Consider the following 20,849-nt stretch of genomic DNA (forward strand, 5'->3'; position numbering starts at 1 on the left):
GTGAACCACCGGGGCATCCCCAAGCTTAGAGCTTTCACTCTCCTTGATCATGTTGCATCATACTCCTCTCTTGATCCTTGAAAACTTCCTCCACACCAAACTCGAAACAACTCATTAGAGGGTTAGTGCACAATAAAAATTAACATGTTCAGAGGTGACACAATCATTCTTAACACTTCTGGACATTGCATAAAGCTACTGGACATTAATGGATCAAAGAAATTCATCCAACATAGCAAAAGAGGCAATGCGAAATAAAAGGCAGAATCTGTCAAAACAGAACAGTTCGTATTGACGAATTTTAAAATGGCACCAGACTTGCTCAAATGAAAATGCCCAAATTGAATGAAAGTTGCGTACATATCTGAGGATCACTCACGTAAATTGGCATAATTTTCTGAGTTACTTACAGAGAATTTTGCCCAGATTCGTGACAGCAAAGAAATCTGTTTCTGCGCAGTAATCCAAATCTAGTATGAACTTTACTATCAAAGACTTTACTTGGCACAACAAAACACTAAACTAAGATAAGGAGAGGTTGCTACAGTAGTAAACAACTTCCAAGACACAAAATAAAAACAAAGTACTGTAGGTAAAAACATGGGTTGTCTCCCATAAGCGCTTTTCTTTAACGCCTTTCAGCTAGGCGCAGAAAGTGTGTATCAAGTATTATCAAAGGGTGGTGCATTCTCAGCGGGGTGCGGAGTTTTCTCAACCAGGCATAGTATATTAGATACATAAGTTTTAGCATCTCCCTTTTCATTAGTCTTAGGCGTGCTACTCTCATCAAACAAATTTTCAGGAACAAGCCAGGCATAGTTATTTTCTAGTGCATCATTCATAGCTAGGAGTTTACATGGTATTGGTGCTTTGATCTCCCTACCATCATCAATATTATTAGTGTATCTTATTCTATCCATGTCCATCTTTTCAAGGAGACTAACAAAATTAGTATGAGAACCAAGCATATTAAATTTAGCAAAGATCTTTCTAGCTTCTCTTGCTAGACCACCAAATTCTCTAAGAAGGGTTTCTAAAACAAAATCTTTCTTTTCCCCTTCTTCCATATCACCAAGTGTGAGAAACATGTGTTGGATTATAGGATCAAGATTAACAAATTTAGTTTCTAACAGGCGAACTAAATGTGCTGCAGCAATTTCATAAGTAGGCGCAAGGTCTACCAAGTGTCTATCTTCAAAATTTTCAATGGTACTAACATGATTGAAGAATTCTTCTATATTATTTCTCCCAACTATAGACCCACGTCCTACCGGTATGTCTTTTGTGGTAAAATTAAAAGGAAACATGATGAATCAAGTAAAGTAAATGCAAGTAACTAATTTTTTTTTGTGTTTTTGATATAGCAAACAAGATAGCAAATAAAGTAAAACTAGCAACTAATTTTTTTGTATTTTGATTTAGTGCAGCAAACAAAGTAGTAAATAAAACTAAGCAAGACAAAAACAAAGTAAAGAGATTGAGAAGTGAAGACTCCCCTTGCAGCGTGTCTTGATCTCCCCGGCAGCTGACAAGGTATCAACTTGTCAATGCCTATGGATTGTAGGCTAGGGTTTAGTTGGAAGTAGAGGGTAAGTAGATCTCGAAGGTTTCAGCCGAAAAGTACTCGACGATTATGAAAACTAGGGTTTGTAGACAATGATTCGATTCTTTCTTCGTCCCTCGACTCCCCCTTTATATAGGAGGTGGAGCCGAGGGATTCGTGCTATACAAGTTACAGAGTCCGGGACGGTTTCTAACTCATCCCGCCAGATTACAGATAACACTTCCTATTACAACTCTTGACTTTCCTTGATATATCTTGGGCTCCCGAATCTTCTTATTCTTCGGGTAGTGGGCCTTCAGTAAACCCCGGGTACTATCTTCGGCAGGCCCATTTGGGATGCCTATGTCAGTAGCCCCCGAGATTTTGCTTGAATCGTAGAATCAGGGAAAATCTCCACTGTTTATTTTTATTCGAAAGCTTTAACTTTTTTATATTTCTTCACATAAGATTCTATATTGTACAGGGATGATGGTAGTTGGGGCTAGTTCATCTGACGGATCAGGTACTAGTTAACTGCTCTAGTGGCAATCCGCAAAAACCTACTTCAAAATCACGTCCCTGGACATGATCTCGGGATACTGGTGTAAACTTCGACAGGTGCCGCTTAAGGTCTTACCATTCTGTCGAGTCCCAGTCAAATTTATCGGGTACCTAACGCGTCCGTTAGGATTTTTCTTCGTATCTGTTGATACGGATAAAGGTAGCAGAGCGCAGTCTTTGGCGATGCCACGCCCAGCAGAACGGATCTGGGGTCTTACCTTCGCAAATTTGCGGCATTCAGAAATTGATCGCAACTTCGGCGTTCTGAGAATATATTGTCGAGTGCTTTTCCGGCTGTTGGAATGGCACATTTTATCGAGTCAAATATGACTTATATTGCTCTCCCGATGGGAGTATATGTAGAGTTAATTATAACTCGAAATATACTCTCTTGCTTTTCTATTTTTCCTTTGTTAATTCCATCGGGCACGCGAACAGCGCTCCCGATGGGAGTAGCCCCCGAGGCTACAGCCAAGAACTTGTGCTTGGTTGTAGGCTCAACACTTTAGTCCACCTTGTCGCTATATTGTCATTATTTCCCAATATAATCTCTTTCTTCTTCTTTTCTTCTTTTTTTTTTATCTCTCGGGTGCGCGAACAGCGCTCCCGATGGGAGTAGCCCCCGAGGCTACAGCCAAGGACTTGTGCTTGGTTGTAGGCTCCCGCAATTTCTATATTGCCATACTCGAAATTTTACTTTTTGTCAAAGTAGCCCCCGAGCGTTTGGGCAAAAACTTGTATTTGATCAAAGGCTCCCGAAGTATTTAATAATTCCTCCTGTCGCCAATCCTTTTTTTTTTTTTTTTTTCTTGTCGACATTCTTCCCTTAATGAAAAATGCTTCATCCCTGTTAGTAGTCTTGATTTTTCTGCCTTGTGGGTCCATTGTTTGTACCATGTTGACACGTCGGGCAAGTGGGGGACACACGTCCTCCGTTTTTTCTGGCGCACGTACGGTAACGCCTATCTCAGTAAAAATACCTTTTTACCCTTGTATCTAGGAGATCTTTTGCACCACACGATTTCTTCATCCAACGGCACACTGCTTCACCCGATTCTTATATAAACATTTCTTCAACCTCCGTTTATCCCCTCGCTTGCGCCGCTCATCTGTTCCTCTTCGCAAAAGCCTCCCCTGCGCCCAACTCTCTCTGATCTTCCACACTTACGAGCATTGCTCTGCCCATTGCCATTGATGCCACCGCGCACGCGACTCACTCGCCACAGTACTACGGAATCCAAGATGGCCGCCGAGGATCTTGAGTGGGAGAGATCTAAAATCTCCAACCAGGACATCAACATGCTGAAGAGGCTTGGCCTCATGAAGAAGGAAGACGCCATCCGCTTTCCCAGCGAAGAAAGCTACCCCAAGCCTCCAATGGAGTACCGGGTTAGTTTTGTTGATCACCTCATCCGCGGCCTTTCGGCCCCAATTCACGATTTCCTCCGCGGCCTTCTTTTCGTTTATGGGATTCAACTGCACCAGTTGACCCCCAATTCCATCCTTCACATTTCTATTTTCATCACACTTTGCGAATGCTTCCTCGGAATCCCTCCCAATTGGGCTCTGTGGAAACGCATTTTCTGCCTCCGCCGCAATGGCTCCCACAACGTCACTTATAACATAGGTGGCGTTGTTATCTGTGTTCGTACTGATGTCGATTACTTCGACGTCAAATTTCCTGATTCTGTCCAAGGATGGCGCAAAAAGTGGCTCTACATTCACGAAGAAAGCGCCAACTCTGTTGAACACAACATAATTCCTTTCGACGGAAGTGCCAAAATTCAGCGTCGCCGCTCCTGGGATGCCGAAGCTTCCGAAGAAGAGAAAAAGGCGACAGAGGCACTCATGTCTCGTATTCATCAGCTTCAAAACACTCGAGGCAAAGAGCTGTCTGGTGTTCAAATCACTGCCTACTTCCTTAGGATTAGAGTGCAGCCTCTTCAGGCTCGCAAAAATCCCCTTTGGACGTACTCCGCGAAACGACCCCAACAGAATCTCCAGTGATCTTTCCTCAAAGGACTTGGAGAAGTTGATTCGAAGACTTTCTCGCCTGGGCAAGGACCCTATTCCTTCCTCTTGTCGCGTGGAACCATACAGCTCCGCCAATCCACTCCCCGAGGTATTTTGTCTTCCCGAATTTTTATCTTGTTCCGCACTTTCTCTGCATCTCATTGTATTGGCATCTCTTTAATTTTCCTTTTGTCACTATTTTTACAGAACCATCCTACTATGACTTCCCTTCCTCCTCTTCCTGAGGGTGGAGAAGTCGAAGAACAGGCTATCATTGCCGAAGATACTCAAGGTTCTTCTATTCCCGAAAGTGAAGTCGCGGGTTCTCACAAATCTGCGGCTTCCCGTGAAAAAGAAATTGAGTCTGAAGCCAGTGAGTCGACGCAATCCCTTCCTCCTGCTGTTTCTCCAAGGAACAAAAGGAAAAGGAATGATGCCGAGGATTCTGGCACCTCTAAGGCTGAAGAAGTTGTTCCTTCCCGTCCGAAGGCAGCTTATGATCCTTATATTGAATCCCTCGTCAGTTCGTAAGTCGTCTTTACTTCTCCCTTTTTTTTGTACTCGAAATATTTATCTTGTCTTGTTTTTTATGCTGCCGATTTTTTGATCAACAGTGATGACGAGGAAGAAGTACCAACTGTTGACGTAGCTCCTCGAACGAGCACGTCACGCACTGTACTTGCCTCTGACACACTAGTTGAAGGAGAAGAATCTTCGCCTCCTCAACAAAATGTCGTCACCACTACTCCACCATCAAGCCCCCTTGCTCCTTCACCAAAAAGGTCAAGGGTTGAAAAGATTGTTGAACCTGCCCCTCAGTTGGGCAGTTCGTCGACTCTGCTCTTAGATGATGTAAGTTTGTCGATATCTATATTTTTATTTTGCTTTTTTCACACCTTCTCGCTCTTTTTCATGCCGATGTTTCTCTTGCTGTGTTCGTCTTGAACAGCCCATGATCAAAGAGCTTCTCCGCATCGGATCCCAATTTATTGGGTACCGTGAATATGCGAACAGAGCCGAAGGTAACGACTTTTATGCTTGCCGTTTTTCCTTGGCTTTTTGCTCCAGTTGTTTGTCGCGATTTTTGATCTTTCTTCTCTCTCTTTTTCATATCTCGACAGAGAAACTTGCAGAGGCCAACGAACGTGCCGACGCAATTGCTCAAAAACTTGAGCAAAGTGAAGCGGCTCGCAAGAAAGCCGAACTCGCTGCTAGCAAAGCCAAGGCCGAAGCTGATGAAGCCAAGGCGAAAGCTGCTGGTGTCGAGGAACTGCAGAAAAAACTTGAGGATGCTACATCTGCCTTAGACGAGCACAAAGCTGCGCAAGCTTCTCGTGAAGAAGGAATCCTCAAGCGCCTGAAAACTCAAAGTCGCCGCACTTTCAGTAATTTTGCTGATCCCTTCTATTTTTATGAGAATCGTTGTTTCTTGTTTTTTGACTAATGCTTTGTTTCCTTGACAGCCCAAACAAACCAGGATTTTGATCTGACGAATCCTGTCGATGACCCGCTCCTTGACACACTTTCCTATCTGGAGCTTCATGGGTCCGAGATTCGTGAAGGTGTGTCGAATGCTAACGCAGTATTGTCGGCATTGTTCCCCTACTTCTTCCCGAAGAAAGAGGAGCCTGCGACTTTCCTTAACCTTGCCAAGATGTTCAACTCATCGGAAGACCTTGGACTGAAGATGCGCCAAGAAAATATGAAGGTTGCCGCTGAGAACACTGTCGCTTTGGTTGCTGACAGTCAACAGACTATCGACTGGATGAAAGTTGGCGACACCGAACAGATAGAGCAATCAAGGTGGAAGTCGCTGATCAAGGCAGCCAAGCCCAACACAAAGAAGATCTTGGCCTATCTCGGGATTAAACCAGCGTCGACTCCTAGCTCGTCAAGGCCGGAGGTCTAGTTGCATGTCTCTGTTTTTCTTTCTGTTTCTTTTGCTCTTGTCGCCAAAGTAGCCATTTGGCGACACGTACTTCCTTCGCTTCACTGTAATGCCCTTGTAATTATTCCAAGAGATTAATGAAAACTCTATCTTTGCTTGTTGTTTGATGTTGTCTTGTTTAAATTTCAGTTGATATTTGATAACTATACTCCATCTTCCGCTCCTTCCAATGTTTCGCCTTCTTCTTCTCGCGCGAGGAGAGCTTTTGCGATCTTTTTGTCGACGATACCTTGTCGCAAGAACTGGATGAACTTCGACAGCAACTTCAGTATGCGAGAAAACAAACACTTGTGATGATGGAGCAATCTCGTAAGTCATCTGAAGCCGAAAAAGTTGCTCTTCAGCAAGCTCGCGAGGCCGTGGCTGCTAAGGAAATTGCTGCTTCCGAGGCTGAAAAGGCGACTATTCGAGAAAATTTCATGCTCGAATTAATGAATGAAGCCAGTGCGGATATGTCGGGTATGCTTGTTTTATCCTCCGATATCTTTCATCTTCATGCTATGTCTCTTAAAGGTTTCCACTTCGTTGTTTTGATAGGTTCCTTTACTGATGCTGCTGCCGAGGAAGAGAGGGTAAATGCTAGGACGAACCTCCTTGTTAACCTTTCCCTGGACCATGGTTCTTTGTTTTGGGCTACCCCAGAGAGGACCCGCCAAATTGTCGATTTCAGGATCGCACCTCTCAAACTCGTGATTTCCTTGACTTCTGTACCAAGACCTTGTCCATGGTTTATAACTCCATGTTTCCTCGGAACATTCAACCAAAAACTCTTCCTGAATTGATGGAAAGATTCAAGGATGCTCGCAGTATCCATGATTTTGTCAAAGCTCAATTGGTAGCTGGCGCCAGATTTGCTCTTATCATGCTCCAGATCTGCCACTCAAATCTTGACCTTACCCAAGTTGTCGCGAAGGTTCATCAGAAGGTAAAACGTCGAAGAGTTGGTATTGACCGAATTAACACGAAGGTTTCGCCTATAGCTGAAGAAATGATTGAAGACCTTCTTCGGATGGACGCCGACTTTTTTGCCGATGGTCACTATGCCGATTTTCTTGGCGCTGCTCCTGAAGAAAACAGAGTTACCCTTGATGACATACTGAATCAAGACTAGTTATTTTTCTCCTGTAGATAATTCTTCTTTGTGACCCATGACTGTGATTATATTGTGAAGCAATCATTATATTTGTATGTTTGTCTAGCCCCCCGAGTATTTCGGTGACTCTTTACTGTATTTGCATATTGCGAGGTTTTGAACCAAGGCATTTATATATTTATGGCGAATATGAGCCCCCGAGCTTCTTTATTGAGTACTATTTTGTATTTTTACTGACTCACGAGGTATTTTAATACCAAGGCAAGGTTTTTTCTTTTTTGATGAACTATATTGAAATTTGTCGGAGCGAAGACTTTGAACATGTCGATAAAGAGAAAGGTATATTGACACTATCTTTATTATATTGCAGCACCGCGAGCCCGCCTCATTAAAAACCTTCTCCGGCCCCACTCGGTGCCCCGAAAAAGGAAAAGAGTGCGTCTGAAAACTCGCGGGCGTTTCAGTACATTGAAGTTTTACAAGGACTATATTTCGACTCTAGGCGTAGAACCGCCTGAGTTGCGCCACGTTCCAGGGGTTTAGCTCCTCCACCCCTGTCTTCTTGTCCTTTATCCTGTATGCTCCTCCTCCGATTACTTCCGTGACAATGTAAGGGCCAAGCCATGGTGACTCGAGTTTTTCATGACTTTTTTGCGTGAGCCGAAGAACTAGGTCTCCCACCTGAAAAGATCTTGGCCGCAAACGTCGACTGTGGTAATTCTTCAAGTCCTGTTGGTATTTGGTTACCCGAGATAATACTTCGTCTCGAGCTTCATCAAGTGCGTCGACGTCGTCTTCTAGCGCTTTTCTCGACACTTCTTCGTCATATTCGACGACGCGTGGAGAGTTGTGCTCTATCTCGATTGGTAGTACGCTTCGCTCCATGAACCAAGAAAAACGGAGTTTCTGTGTTCTTGTGTTTGGTGTTGTTCGGATGCTCCACAACACACTTGGTAATTCTTCTGGCCAGGTATGCCGAGCTTTTTCCAGTGGTCCTAACAAGCGTTTCTTGATGCCATTGCAGATGATGCCATTGGCTTTCTCGACTTGCCCATTGGTTTGAGGAAGTGCAACTGACGCAAAGTGCAACTTGATACCCACCTCTTCGCAATAATCCTTGAATTCGTGGGATGTGAAGTTACTGCCGTTGTCTGTGACGATGCTGTGGGGCACTCCAAATCTGAAAACGAGGCCTTTTATGAATTTTACTGCGGATGCTCCGTCTGGTGAATTTATCGGCTTCGCTTCTATCCACTTTGTAAATTTGTCGAGAGCTACTAGCATATACTCCTTTCCTCCTGGCCAGGATTTGTGTAACTTGCCCACCATATCAAGTCCCCATTGAGCAAAGGGCCATGACAATGGTATTGGTGCTAGCTCTGCTGCTGGAGAATGAGGTTTTGCGGCGAACCTTTGACACGCGTCGCAAGTTCTTACTATGTCCTTGGCGTCCTCGATTGCTGTCAACCAGTAGAATCCTGCCCGAAAAACCTTGGCTGCAATAGCTCGACTACTTGCGTGGTGGCCACATATTCCTTCGTGTACATCCTTCAGAATTATTCTTCCTTCTTCGGGTGTGACACACCTTTGCAAGACGCCTGAAATACTCCGTTTATATAATTCTCCTTTGACCACCGTGAAAGCTTTGGAGCGTCGAATTACTCGCCTTGCCTCAACTGGATCGTCGGGTATTTCTTTCCTGAGGATGTATGATATGTACGGCTGCATCCACGGTATCTGTATCACCATGACCAGGTCCTGATCTTCTTCTTCTTCCTCTTGCTTTTCCTTGGTAGCCCCCGAGGATTTTTTCTCCTTCTTTTTTGATTTTGTCGACTTAGTGGATCTTTCTGTTATCTCTTCCCAGAATGCACCTGGCGGGACTGCAAGGCATTGCGACCCGATGTTTGCAAGAACGTCGGCTTCGTCGTTGCTCAATCTACTAATATGATTTACTTCGCATCCATCGAACAACTTCTCGAGCTCGTTGTACACCTCCTTGTATGCCATCATGCTATCATTGACTGCGTCACATTGGTTCATAACTTGCTGAGCCACCAACTGTGAGTCGCCAAGATTTTTAGTCGAGTTGCACCGCAGGCTTTCGCCATCTTCATCCCGTGTATGAGAGCCTCATATTCTGCTTCATTGTTAGATGCGTTAGGGAACGTCATCCGAAGGATGTACTTCAACTTGTCGCCTTCAGGTGATATGAGTACTACTCCTGCGCCAGCCCCTTCTAGTCTCTTGGACCCATCAAAGTTCATGGTCCAGGTTCTCGATAAGTCTGGGGGTCCTGTGTTTTGCAACTCCATCCACTCTGCGATGAAGTCCGGCAGTATTTGCGACTTGATTGCTTTTCTTTTTTCATACGTGATGTCCCGAGGGGAAAGTTCTATTCCCCAAAGGGAGACACGACCCGTAGCTTCTGGGTTATTCAATATATTTGACAAGGGAGCTTCATTGACCACTATGATCGGGTGTGCCGAAAAATAGTGGCGTAATTTTCGTGCTGTTGTGAACACTCCATATGCTATCTTTTGGTACTGAGGGTACCTTTGTTTTGAGGGTGATAAAACTTCGCTAACGAAGTATACTGACCTTTGCACGCCGTGGAGTTTTCCTTCTTCTTCTCTTTCGACAACTAGCACCGTGCTCACCACTTGGGGCGTGGCTGCGATATACAGCAGGAGAGGTTCCCTTTCTTTTGGCGCCACCAAAATTGGTGGTGTCGAGATTGTGCGCTTTAAATCCTCGAGAGCTCTGTCGGCTTCTTCGTTCCATTGGAATTTATCTCCTTGCTTTATCAGAGCGTAGAATGGTAACGCTTTTTCACCCAGCCTAGCGACGAATCTGCTCAAAGCTGCGACTCGCCCAGTTAGCTGTTGTATTTTTTTCAACTTTGTTGGCTTCCTCATTGTTACGATAGCTTGTATTTTATCGGGATTTGCTTCGATCCCTCTTGCTGAAACTAGAAACCCCAGAAGTTCTCCTGCTGGGACGCCGAAAGAACACTTCGTCGGGTTCAGTTTGAGGCAGAACTTATCAAGGTTGTCGAAGGTTTCCTTGAGATCCTCGATCAGCGTTGCCCCCTTTTTTGATGTTATGACGACATCATCGATGTATACTTGCACGTTCTTCCCAATCTGTGTCGCCAAACACTTCTGCATCATCCTCTGATATGTTGCTCCCGCATTTTTTAGACCAAAGGGCATTGTTCTGTAGCAAAACACGCCGTAAGGTGTAATAAACGCGGTTTTTACTTCATCTTCTTCTTTCAATCTGATCTGGTTATAACCAGAATATGCGTCCAAGAAGGAAAGACGTTCACATCCAGCCGTGGAGTCGATAATTTGATCGATCCTCGGGAGGGGAAAGTGATCCTTTGGACAATGTTTATTGAGACACGTAAAGTCGACGCACATGCGAAGGACCTTAGTGTTTTTCTTTGGCACCAAAGACAGGATTTGCTACCCATGTGGCTTCTGTGGAATATCTCTTTGATAAAACCAGCTTCTTGTAGTCGATTGATTTCTGACAGCATGGCTTTGCGGTTTGGTTCAGAAAAACGCCGCAAAGGTTGTTTGATTGGTCTCGCTACTGGATCCAAGTTTAGGTGGTGCTCGGCAAGTTCCCTGGGTACTCCTGGCATGTCAGCTGGACACCATGCGAAGATTTTCCAGTTCTCACGGAGGAACTCGACGAGCGCGCTTTCCTATGCGATATCCATGTCGTTTGCGATAGATGTCGTCTTTTTCGGGTCTGTCGGGTGAATCTGCACTTCTTTTGAATTTTTCTCGGTACTGAAAGTTGATTCTTTGTTTGGCCTTCCAACGTCTGGTAGTACGTCGTAATCAGTCATGCTTTTTGACGCCAAGTACTCAGCTTGCATCCCGAAAGTTTCTGACAGCCGGTGAAAATCCTTGTCGCATTTATCGGCTAAGGCAAAGCTTCCTTTGACTGTGATTGGTCCCTTTGGCCCAGGCAACCTCCACAACAGGTATGTATAGTGTGGCACCGCCATAAATCTAGCATATGCTGGTCGTCCCAACAGAGCGTGGTATTGTGACGGAAAATCTACGACTTCAAATTCGAGCTTCTCGATTCTATAATTTTCGCGGGTCCCAAACTGAATGTCGAGATTGATCTTCCCCAATGGATAACTTGGTTTCTCCGGTGTGATGCCGTGGAACCTTGTGTCTGTTGGTTTCAAGTTTGCTAAGGATATGTTCATCTTCCTCAATGTATCTGCATACATAAGGTTTAAGCTACTGCCGCCGTCTATGAACACTCGAGAGACATCAAATCCCGCGATAATCGCCGCGAGAATAAGTCTTGGCCCATCGCCTGGTCGAGGAACTTGCTGCGGATGATCTGCTATTGTGAAGCCGATATCTTGTCCCGACCAATTAAGGTACTCAACTGTTGGTGGAGGCATTTTCTCTGCCATAAACACCGTCGTGAGATTACTTTCTGAGCTCTATTGGACGGCCTTCCCTTCGAATCATCGACACTTGCTCCATTGGAGTTGGGATCAACATAAGGTGGTGGTGCAGGTGCTGCCGCTATTCTCGAGCCGATGCCGATTGTCGTACGTGATCGCGGGAGGAGGCGCCAAGTGAATCTCGCTTCTAGGTTCTCGAGGATTTCTCTCGTGCTGCCCGCGCGTTAGCGTTTTCGCATACCGCAACATTGCCTGAAAATTTCGACGGTCTTTACGCAAGTGCCCTGACCGTCTTTTACCGTTCTTTGTCGAGGAAAAAGTGCATCTGGCACGGTCCATTCATCATCTCTTCAGGGGACACGAAAGGTCTTGGGAACCTAGGCCCGCTATTTTGCCTGTTGCGTGAATCATCCCTGTTATCACCTCGCTGTTCATTGCTTCTCTGGTAATCATCTCTATTGCTTCCTCCTGTATTTGTCCGAAATCCTGCCGAAATTTGTCCTGGAGCGTCGTAGTTCCTGCATCGCCGAGGAAATCTTCGCCTTGGTTGATAGTTTCGACCACGGTCCTCCTCTGGCGACCTGTGCCGTTTGTTGTGGACAGCGTCTTCTCCATCTGCCCATTTATTTGCTATCTCCATTAACGCGGATACTGTCTTTGGATTGGTCCTTCCCAAGTCCTCGACAAAATCTCCACGCCTGACTCCTGCGACAAACGCATCTATTGCTCTCTCGTCAGATATATTTTCTGCCGAGTTTTTGATGATATTCCACCTTTGGATGTACTTTCTCATTGGCTCATCTGGCTTTTGTCGACATGCTCTCAACTCCTCTAACGACGCGGGTTTTTTGCACGTGGATCTGAAGTTCTTGACGAACACATCCTCGAAACTTTCCCAGCTGTCGATGGATCCTGGAGCGAGTTTCTTTATCCAAGATCGTGCGGCTCCACTCAAATGTACCTGGATGCTTTGCATAGCTGTTGCCCTGGTTCCTCCCGTCGGCTTCACTGTCTCCAGATAGTCGACTAGCCAATCCTCTGGATCTTGGAGGCCGTCGAACTTTTTGAAATTATCGGGTAACTTGAATCCTGAGGGGACTCGAGTTTTTCGGACTCTCCTCGTGAAGCATGGTAAGCCGCACATATCCTCGTCATTAAGTTCTGGAGATTGCCGATGATCCCTTCTGCTTTGCCGCGCTCTGTCGACCCTTGCTTGTGCTGCTGTGTCTCTTGCTCCACTTGGTCCTTCGAGTCTTTGCCGCTGTTGCTGCTACAGGTCGTGGACTATTTTGTCTTGCCGCTCCTTCGGGAGGCGTTGATACAAACGCTGTCCCCATAGCTCCAACTCCTGCTACCGCCATATTGTACAGTGTTTCCCTTGGATCTCCTGGAGGTGGTTTAGATGCAAGGATAAAAGCATGTGTCGCCATATACCCAGCCTCTGGTGTCTTAGGGATGATGTTTCCTCTTGTATCTATCGACATGAAGGACATGTCGAGGTTTTGGACCAAGTGTTCTCTTTCTGCTTCGGGTATGTGTTGCAGCCTTGATCTTGCTCTGTTCTGCGCCTCCCGGTGGCTATCACCCGTAGTTCTAGATTGTCGACTTAGATCTGCCCTTCTCCTGCTGGATGCAGAAGCTGCCTCCTTTCTCCTATTCAACTCAGCTGTCTGTTTTTCCAATTCCCTGGCAGCTCGTGCGAGCCTATATTGATATGCTTGCAATTCTTCTGGTGTGGCTGTGGTAGCCATTGGTTCTGTGCCGTTCATAGCTCTCGCGGCTCTGTCCCACGCTGCTTGTGAAAGTTGAACTCTATCTCGCGGCTCTGGCCCGACGTATTTGTTGCCCAGGCCTTGTCGCAGATTGGAGGGATCGACGTATGGATTTCCCAGACTGTCGAAAGCCTCAGATGTCTCCTCTTGGTCTTCAATGGCGTAAATCTGATGATACTTTGTACTCAGATCTACGTTGGGTTTGGTGACATCATCGTTGAGATTGATGAAGACCTTGCCCACTGTGATAGATTTGTCGATGAAGTCGTAACTGTCGACATCGCTTGAGCCATCGCTTATATATGAGTCCGCAGATGACTCAAACGACATGTCGTTGAAGATCTTGGCGAGTTTCTCTCTTGTTCTGGTGCTGACGTAACGTGTCGCCGAGGTTTCTTCTTCTCCTGACTCGATTGACGATGCATAGCTTGCAAAATCAGAATCGACCGCCGACGATCCCGACGAAACCGGAATCTCGACACGATACGATCCTTCCTTCTCAACGCGAAAGTGAAACCTTCCAAACGTCATCTCCATGGGCTCCGCCAGATACGCATATGCATCCAAACGGGAGGGTGGGTGAGGAACAAAATCGACAAGACCAGCAGCGATCTGTTTACCTCGATCCATTGTGTTGCTTGCGGTTGACGATGTCGAAGATCTTGAACGTGCCATCGAGATCAGGTCCTTACGCCTCTAGTTCCCACAGACGGCGCCAATTGACAAGGTATCAACTTGTCAATGCCTATGGATTGTAGGCTAGGGTTTAGTTGGAAGTAGAGGGTAAGTAGATCTCGAAGGTTTCAGCCGAAAAGTACTCGACGATTATGAAAACTAGGGTTTGTAGACAATGATTCGATTCTTTCTTCGTCCCTCGACTCCCCCTTTATATAGGAGGTGGAGCCGAGGGATTCGTGCTATACAAGTTACAGAGTCCGGGACGGTTTCTAACTCATCCCGCCAGATTACAGATAACACTTCCTATTACAACTCTTGACTTTCCTTGATATATCTTGGGCTCCCGAATCTTCTTATTCTTCGGGTAGTGGGCCTTCAGTAAACCCCGGGTACTATCTTCGGCAGGCCCATTTGGGATGCCTATGTCAGCAGCGGTGCCAGAAAAAGCTGCTTGATACGCGTTCAACACGCGTCCGTTGGGAACCCCAAGAGGAAGGTGTGATGCGTACAGCGGCAAGTTTCCCTCAGTATGAAACCAAGGTTATCGAACCAGTAGGAGCCAAGAAGCACGTTGAAGGTTGATGGCAGCGGGATGTAGTGCGGCGCAACACCAGAGATTCCGGCGCCAACGTGGAACCTGCACAACACAACCAAAGTACTTTGCCCCAACGAAACAGTGAGGTTGTCAATCTCACCGGCTTGCTGTAACAAAGGATTAACCGTATTGTGTGGAAGATGATTGTTTACAGAAAACAGTAGAACAAGTATTGCAGTAGATTGTATTTCAGTAAAGAGAATTGGACCGGGGTCCACAGTTCACTAGAGGTGTCTCTCCCATAAGATAAACAGCATGTTGGGTGAACAAATTACAGTTGGGCAATTGACAAATAAAGAGGGCATGACCATGCACATACATATCATGATGAGTATAGTGAGATTTAATTGGGCATTACGACAAAGTACATAGACCGCCATCCAACTGCATCTATGCCTAAAAAGTCCACCTTCAGGTTATCATCCGAACCCCCTCCAGTATTAAGTTGCAAAGCAACAGACAATTGCATTAAGTATGGTGCGTAATGTAATCAACAACTACATCCTTAGACATAGCATCAATGTTTTATCCCTAGTGGCAACAGCACAACACAACCTTAGAACTTTCTCACTTGTCCCTGTGTCAATGCAGGCATGAACCCACTATCGAGCATAAATACTCCCTCTTGGAGTTACAAGCATCTACTTGGCCAGAGCATCTACTAGTAACGGAGAGCATGCAAGATCATAAACAACACATAGATATAACTTTGATAATCAACATAACAAGTATTCTCTATTCATCGGATCCCAACAAACGCAACATATAGAATTACATATAGATGATCTTGATCATGTTAGGCAGCTCACAAGATCCGACAATGAAGCACAATTGGGGAGAAGACAACCATCTAGCTAATGCTATGGACCCATAGTCCAGGGGTAGACTACTCACACATCACTCCGGAGGCGACCATGGCGGCGTAGAGTCCTCCGGGAGATGAATCCCCTCTCCGGCAGGGTGCCGGAGGCGATCTCCTGGATCCCCCGAGATGGGATCGGCGGCGGCGGCGTCTCGGTGGGTTTTCCGTATCGTGGCTCTCCGTCTTGGGGTTTCGCGACGGAGGCTTTAAGTAGGCGGAAGGGCAGGTCGGGATGGGGCACGAGGGCCCACACCACAGGCCGCGCGGCCAAGGGGGCCGCGCCGCCCTAGGGTGTGGCCCCTCGTGGCCCCTCTTCGTCTCCTCTTCGGACTTCGGAAGCTTCGTGGCAAAATAGGACCCCGGGCGTTGATTTCGTCCAATTCCGAGAATATTTCGTTACTAGGATTTCTGAAACCAAAAACAGCAGAAAACAAAGAATCGGCACTTCGGCATCTTGTTAATAGGTTAGTTCCAGAAAATGCACGAATATGACATAAAATGTGCATAAAACATGTAGATAACATCAATAATGTGGCATGGAACATAAGAAATTATCGATACGTTGGAGACGTATCAACAGCACCCAAGATCCTGAAATAATGGTAGGCCAAAGAAGAATGGTCACCATCCAAGCCAACACGGTGGTGTCGGTTGCTCCCGGTAAGATTGTTACATGGGCTGCCCCCAATCACCAAGTCAAACCCGCCAAATCTGCTAACGAGTGATGCAATTCTATCGTTACTGAGCGACTTCACGTCAGCAATCTCAATCAATGTGCCTGTCTGAGTCTGGTCCCACCAACCCCTCAAAATCCTCCTGTTAACTTCGCTTATCTCAACAGATACGACTGTTTTCATCTGGATGCCAAGTCGGTGCAGAGCAACCTCTCCTCCTCCAATACCGCTAAATAAGGACAATACAGTTACACCATTGGGAAACATGTTTCTGAGAACTGAAAGGTGGTAAGCGACTGTATCAACTTGGAATGAGTTGCCGAGAGCTTTGTACCTCTCTATCCTGCCAACTCCACTAGTATGGTCTTTAGGGAAACCAAGTAGATATTCATACTCATCAGGCTCCAGCGAAGCAACTTTGTTCTTTCCAACCCAGATAAGATTCCTTTTTTTACACTCTTTCATGACATATTTCTGAACATCTGTAGCCGGCGGATTGTCTGATCTTGCAAGAACACACTGAATTTGTCGTGTCAGCGTTGCAGTTCCCACACAAGTCAGCAGGCAGTTGAGCTGCCTCCTTTGATCCCAGGAAGGCCACCACTTCTTGTAATGAGGAAAGGCCTCAAATATGGTCTTTGGAGGGATGGGATGGATAGGAGATCTGTTATCAATTGGCAAATTATGTATGTATCCTCGTTTTCTCGCAGTTGCACAAAAATACTTCGAGTCTACAAACTCTGGTTGAATGCCATATAGATTTTGTGAGATGGTTTGCCATACACCTTTTGGAGCTAGGGCCACATTTTCAAAGAAGAAACAAGGCCATCCGGTATCTTGTTCAGGAAGCACTCTGATAAGTGTTCGCATGTCACCAGGAAGGTTAAATCCAGCCATTGGCTTTGGGAGAGGCATTGCTTGGCCAAGGCTACCATCCAAGGGGGGGGCGATTGGCTTGTGCTCCAACTCCATACCGCTTTCTCTTTTTCTTTCTCTCGTCCATCAATCTTGCTTTTCTTCCCTCTCCAACAGAACCTAAGAATATATCCATAACCTACCAAACATGCATTGACTCGAGTGTCTTTAAATTAGATTAAAAGAGTGAAGCAGTTTTCCTATTCAAATGTACAATCAAACCACCAAATACCTCATGGCCAGAGAAGTTCCTAGAATTATAATCTCCTGCATACTGTGATGCAGAGACTGAATCAAGTAATACAGAAAGATCAGCATTGGCACCTAGAAAATTTAACCAGAGATATACAACATAAGGCACATATTCCGATAAACCATGACCGCACCTATCTACAAAAGGGCGGGGGGGGGGGGGGCATACCACATCTTGTAATGGCCACATTGGTTTCATCTTCAGGAAATCCCATCTCTAGTAATAAATTTATCTTCTTGTCCTTCACTGATAACTCTTGCAGAAAATCCTGCACAAAAGCACAACCAAAGCCTACATTAGAAAATACACTTTCTACATCTATGCAACTGCATAGTGATTAGCGACATCTACAGGAACAGACAAAATAAGAGGGACTAGAGCTAATCAATGATCAAGAAATGAATAGCACTAACTAGCCAATAAACTAGAGAGAAAAAAACTGACTGAGAAAATGAGATCATTAAGGAACTCAGTTTTTTTTCTCCGGTGTTATCTGAGAAGGACATTAATACAAGAGTTGCAAATGCTCGTATTAATCAATGCAAATTGGTGGTTTTTACAAATACAAATGCTTTTTCATGCTGCTTTCGTCAAAAAGTTAAAAACTGATGGATTTGGAAGAAAATTGGTGTATCCTCATGAGAAGACTGATGACAATGTTCCCAGGCCACCCTATTTCAGTTTCATTGCCTTGCTAGCATACAAGAAATTTCTGCTGAGCAGGTGTATTAGAGATCAAACACTCCATACTCTTTCCCTACTTTTTCAGTCATTACATGTATCTAGACATTAATAGGATTGAACCACACAATGTTCTCTCCACTCATTCTATTTGCATACCTTGTGGGCCGATCTATCATTTTAGACACACTTGTAAGAAAATCGTATCGCATATTTTTCATTCTGGCATTTCTATATTAGTGACTCTGTGTATGCACTTCTAGAGGAACATTTATGGATTGAATACTTCATTTTTTATTTTTTGGCTCTAACAGGTAGATGTGTCTCTTCTTGAGGTTAGTCTTGGAGGGAAGTTTGATACCACTAGTGTGGTATGTGATGTCTAGGATCATTTTCTGTAACATAAAGTCAAAAGAAGAATCTTGAACCTTTTTTTAGACAGTGTCAGTTAAGCCATGAATCCTCATTTTTGTAAGTCAAAATAAGAATCTTAAACTATGCACAATGCCTTCATCAAAACCATAAAAAAGCAGGGCAATAATACACTTGCTACTATTCTCCAGTTTGTTTGATTACTCCGTGGGAGGTATTGGTATAGTGCCCTAAAACAATACACTTTTACATGACAAACCTTAAACATGATGAGAATTCTATGAAATAAATCAAGTATTCAAAATTCACAATGCAATTCTACAACAATGAATGACTGGGAGCAAAACAAACAAAGGTAAAACAATACATATATTGAGTGCTCAAGGTATGCATGACACTCACTAAGAAGAGGAATCATGGGAGAAGTTGTCAAGGCATGCATCCCAAAGATTTCACATATATGAGCATACATATGATCAAAGAATTCTCAGCTACTGAACTAAAAATAATGCATCATCTACCTCGTCATCAGAATTATCAGAGTTGGGCTCTCTACCACCAGCATCATCATTGTTATCCCAGTTTTCAAAATCAAGATCATCGTCATCTTCAACAGTTGTGGGGGCGGAACCAGAGGCACAGCAATTACCCACTGCAGCTTCATCACCTAGTGCCTGCATTTCACATGAACAATTGCAATATACAATCATTTCCACCATGCAGCAAGAGAATCATAGGATAAACACAGTAATAAAGCATATTGACAAATACCTTATATGTGAGAAGCAGCTCAAGCAATCTATTTTCATCACTATGCCCTGAAAGCAAAAGCCTCACTTAGAACAAAAGGTGCAGACACAAATAAGACAAATGAAATGAAACTGATTATTTTTAATATTATTACCAATCTCTGTAATGCCCTTCACGACTATCTCTTTTGGGAAACCCATTCCCATAAATACCTCCACTAAAGAAGTAGATGTTGCTTCCCCGTTGGCCCACCGATTAGGATCCTTTAGACAATTGCACGAACAAATATCACACCATGATCATACTAATAACAAATTGTGGCTCTTGTGAAAAATATACAATTTTCTATCTGTGGCTACCTGACGTACCAGTGTGGATGGGCCAGGGGTGTCCAAGTTCCTCAAGACCGGAGGCAATGAGGGCTTAGCCTCGTCATCACTTCACCAACTAAAGTTATCACTGTCATCGCTATAGCTAACCAAGTCCTGAGACATGAGTTAAGCAATACTCGGTCAATATTGAAAGTAAACCACAAGAAAAGCAATTAAAGAGAAGAAAATAGCATAAGGTAAGAATTTCATTGCGCCATAAGGCCACAACTAGCACAAGATATCGCAATTAAAATCTCTATAACAAAATTAGCACATCAAGGTTCAGTTCTAGAGTTTTCAGGACACATAAAAAAAGGAAGAAGAAAACACCATCTTTTTTATATTGCACAAACTCCCCTCCACACCTGTCACAATAATACATGAAGCCAATACCCAAACAAAAGCATTAGTACAACTAGAAACAGTTCGAATATGCATTTACGGGGATGATGGGGAGGCTGGAGGCATAACAAACCGAAATATGCTAGCTTTCAGATGTAAGGAAGAATAGTTCTCTGGGCAGTACAGCAGATTATGCATAAGATGGCTAATTTTGGGAGGAAAGTGATCAGGTTGGTAAATATAAGTAGTTGATCAGATTGACCAGGTCCGCCTGTTGTCAGCTGGAATAAGATTAAGCACAGGCACTACTGCAGTATGGGTTGATGATTCTTGTATCATATGGATAAACAACAGTAGTTTGCGGTCCAGATGAACTGCTCAAATGCATGAGCTCAAGTACGAGAGAAGCAAGAACTTTTTCATCATATATATATATATATATAGGTGCGTGGATCACTATAACAGAAACTAGAACCAAAGATTTCCCTAGTAAAGAGTGTCGACCTGTTAATGCTATGACTGATCACAAGAGTAGAACAGATGAAACAAGGCACCAAGCCACAGTTCAAGCCCCGAAAGAGAAATCAGCATAGCATCATTCAACTATTCTAGGGTCATGTAAAAAAACTATTCTGATCAAATGGACCATCAAAAAATATATACATATGAGAGTGTCCTGTGTCCAGCTACTGCTGCGATTTCACCTATAAAGGTCAGTATTTTGAGAAACTAGTGCGGCATCCTATTTGGTGCAATCCTGATACATGACCAATGTGTGAAAGTGCAGACAAGGACAAGTAAAACTGATCGCGCGGTATGAGAAAAAGATTAAGAGGCTAACCATCTAACGCAACACGAAGTAGGGAAAATCAACCATTACACCCGGATCCAATTCTAGGACATGGAACAAATCCGCCAAGGGGGAAAAATTACATTTTTCATCGCGTTTTTGCTTCCGTACGCACCCACGACAAACAAGCCA

The 20,849-nt window shown here is 44.5% G+C and overlaps 1 pseudogene; it reads right to left on the bottom strand.

The window, feature by feature from the left end:
• The window catches only part of LOC127311501 (DNA (cytosine-5)-methyltransferase DRM2-like), a 41,111-nt pseudogene extending 21,463 nt beyond the window's left edge, over positions 1-19,648 (bottom strand).
• Between the last annotated feature and the right edge of the window lie 1,201 nt (positions 19,649-20,849).

The sequence above is a fragment of the Lolium perenne genome, chromosome 7 (assembly GCF_019359855.2).
Source record: "Lolium perenne isolate Kyuss_39 chromosome 7, Kyuss_2.0, whole genome shotgun sequence".
Lineage (NCBI taxonomy): Eukaryota > Viridiplantae > Streptophyta > Magnoliopsida > Poales > Poaceae > Lolium > Lolium perenne.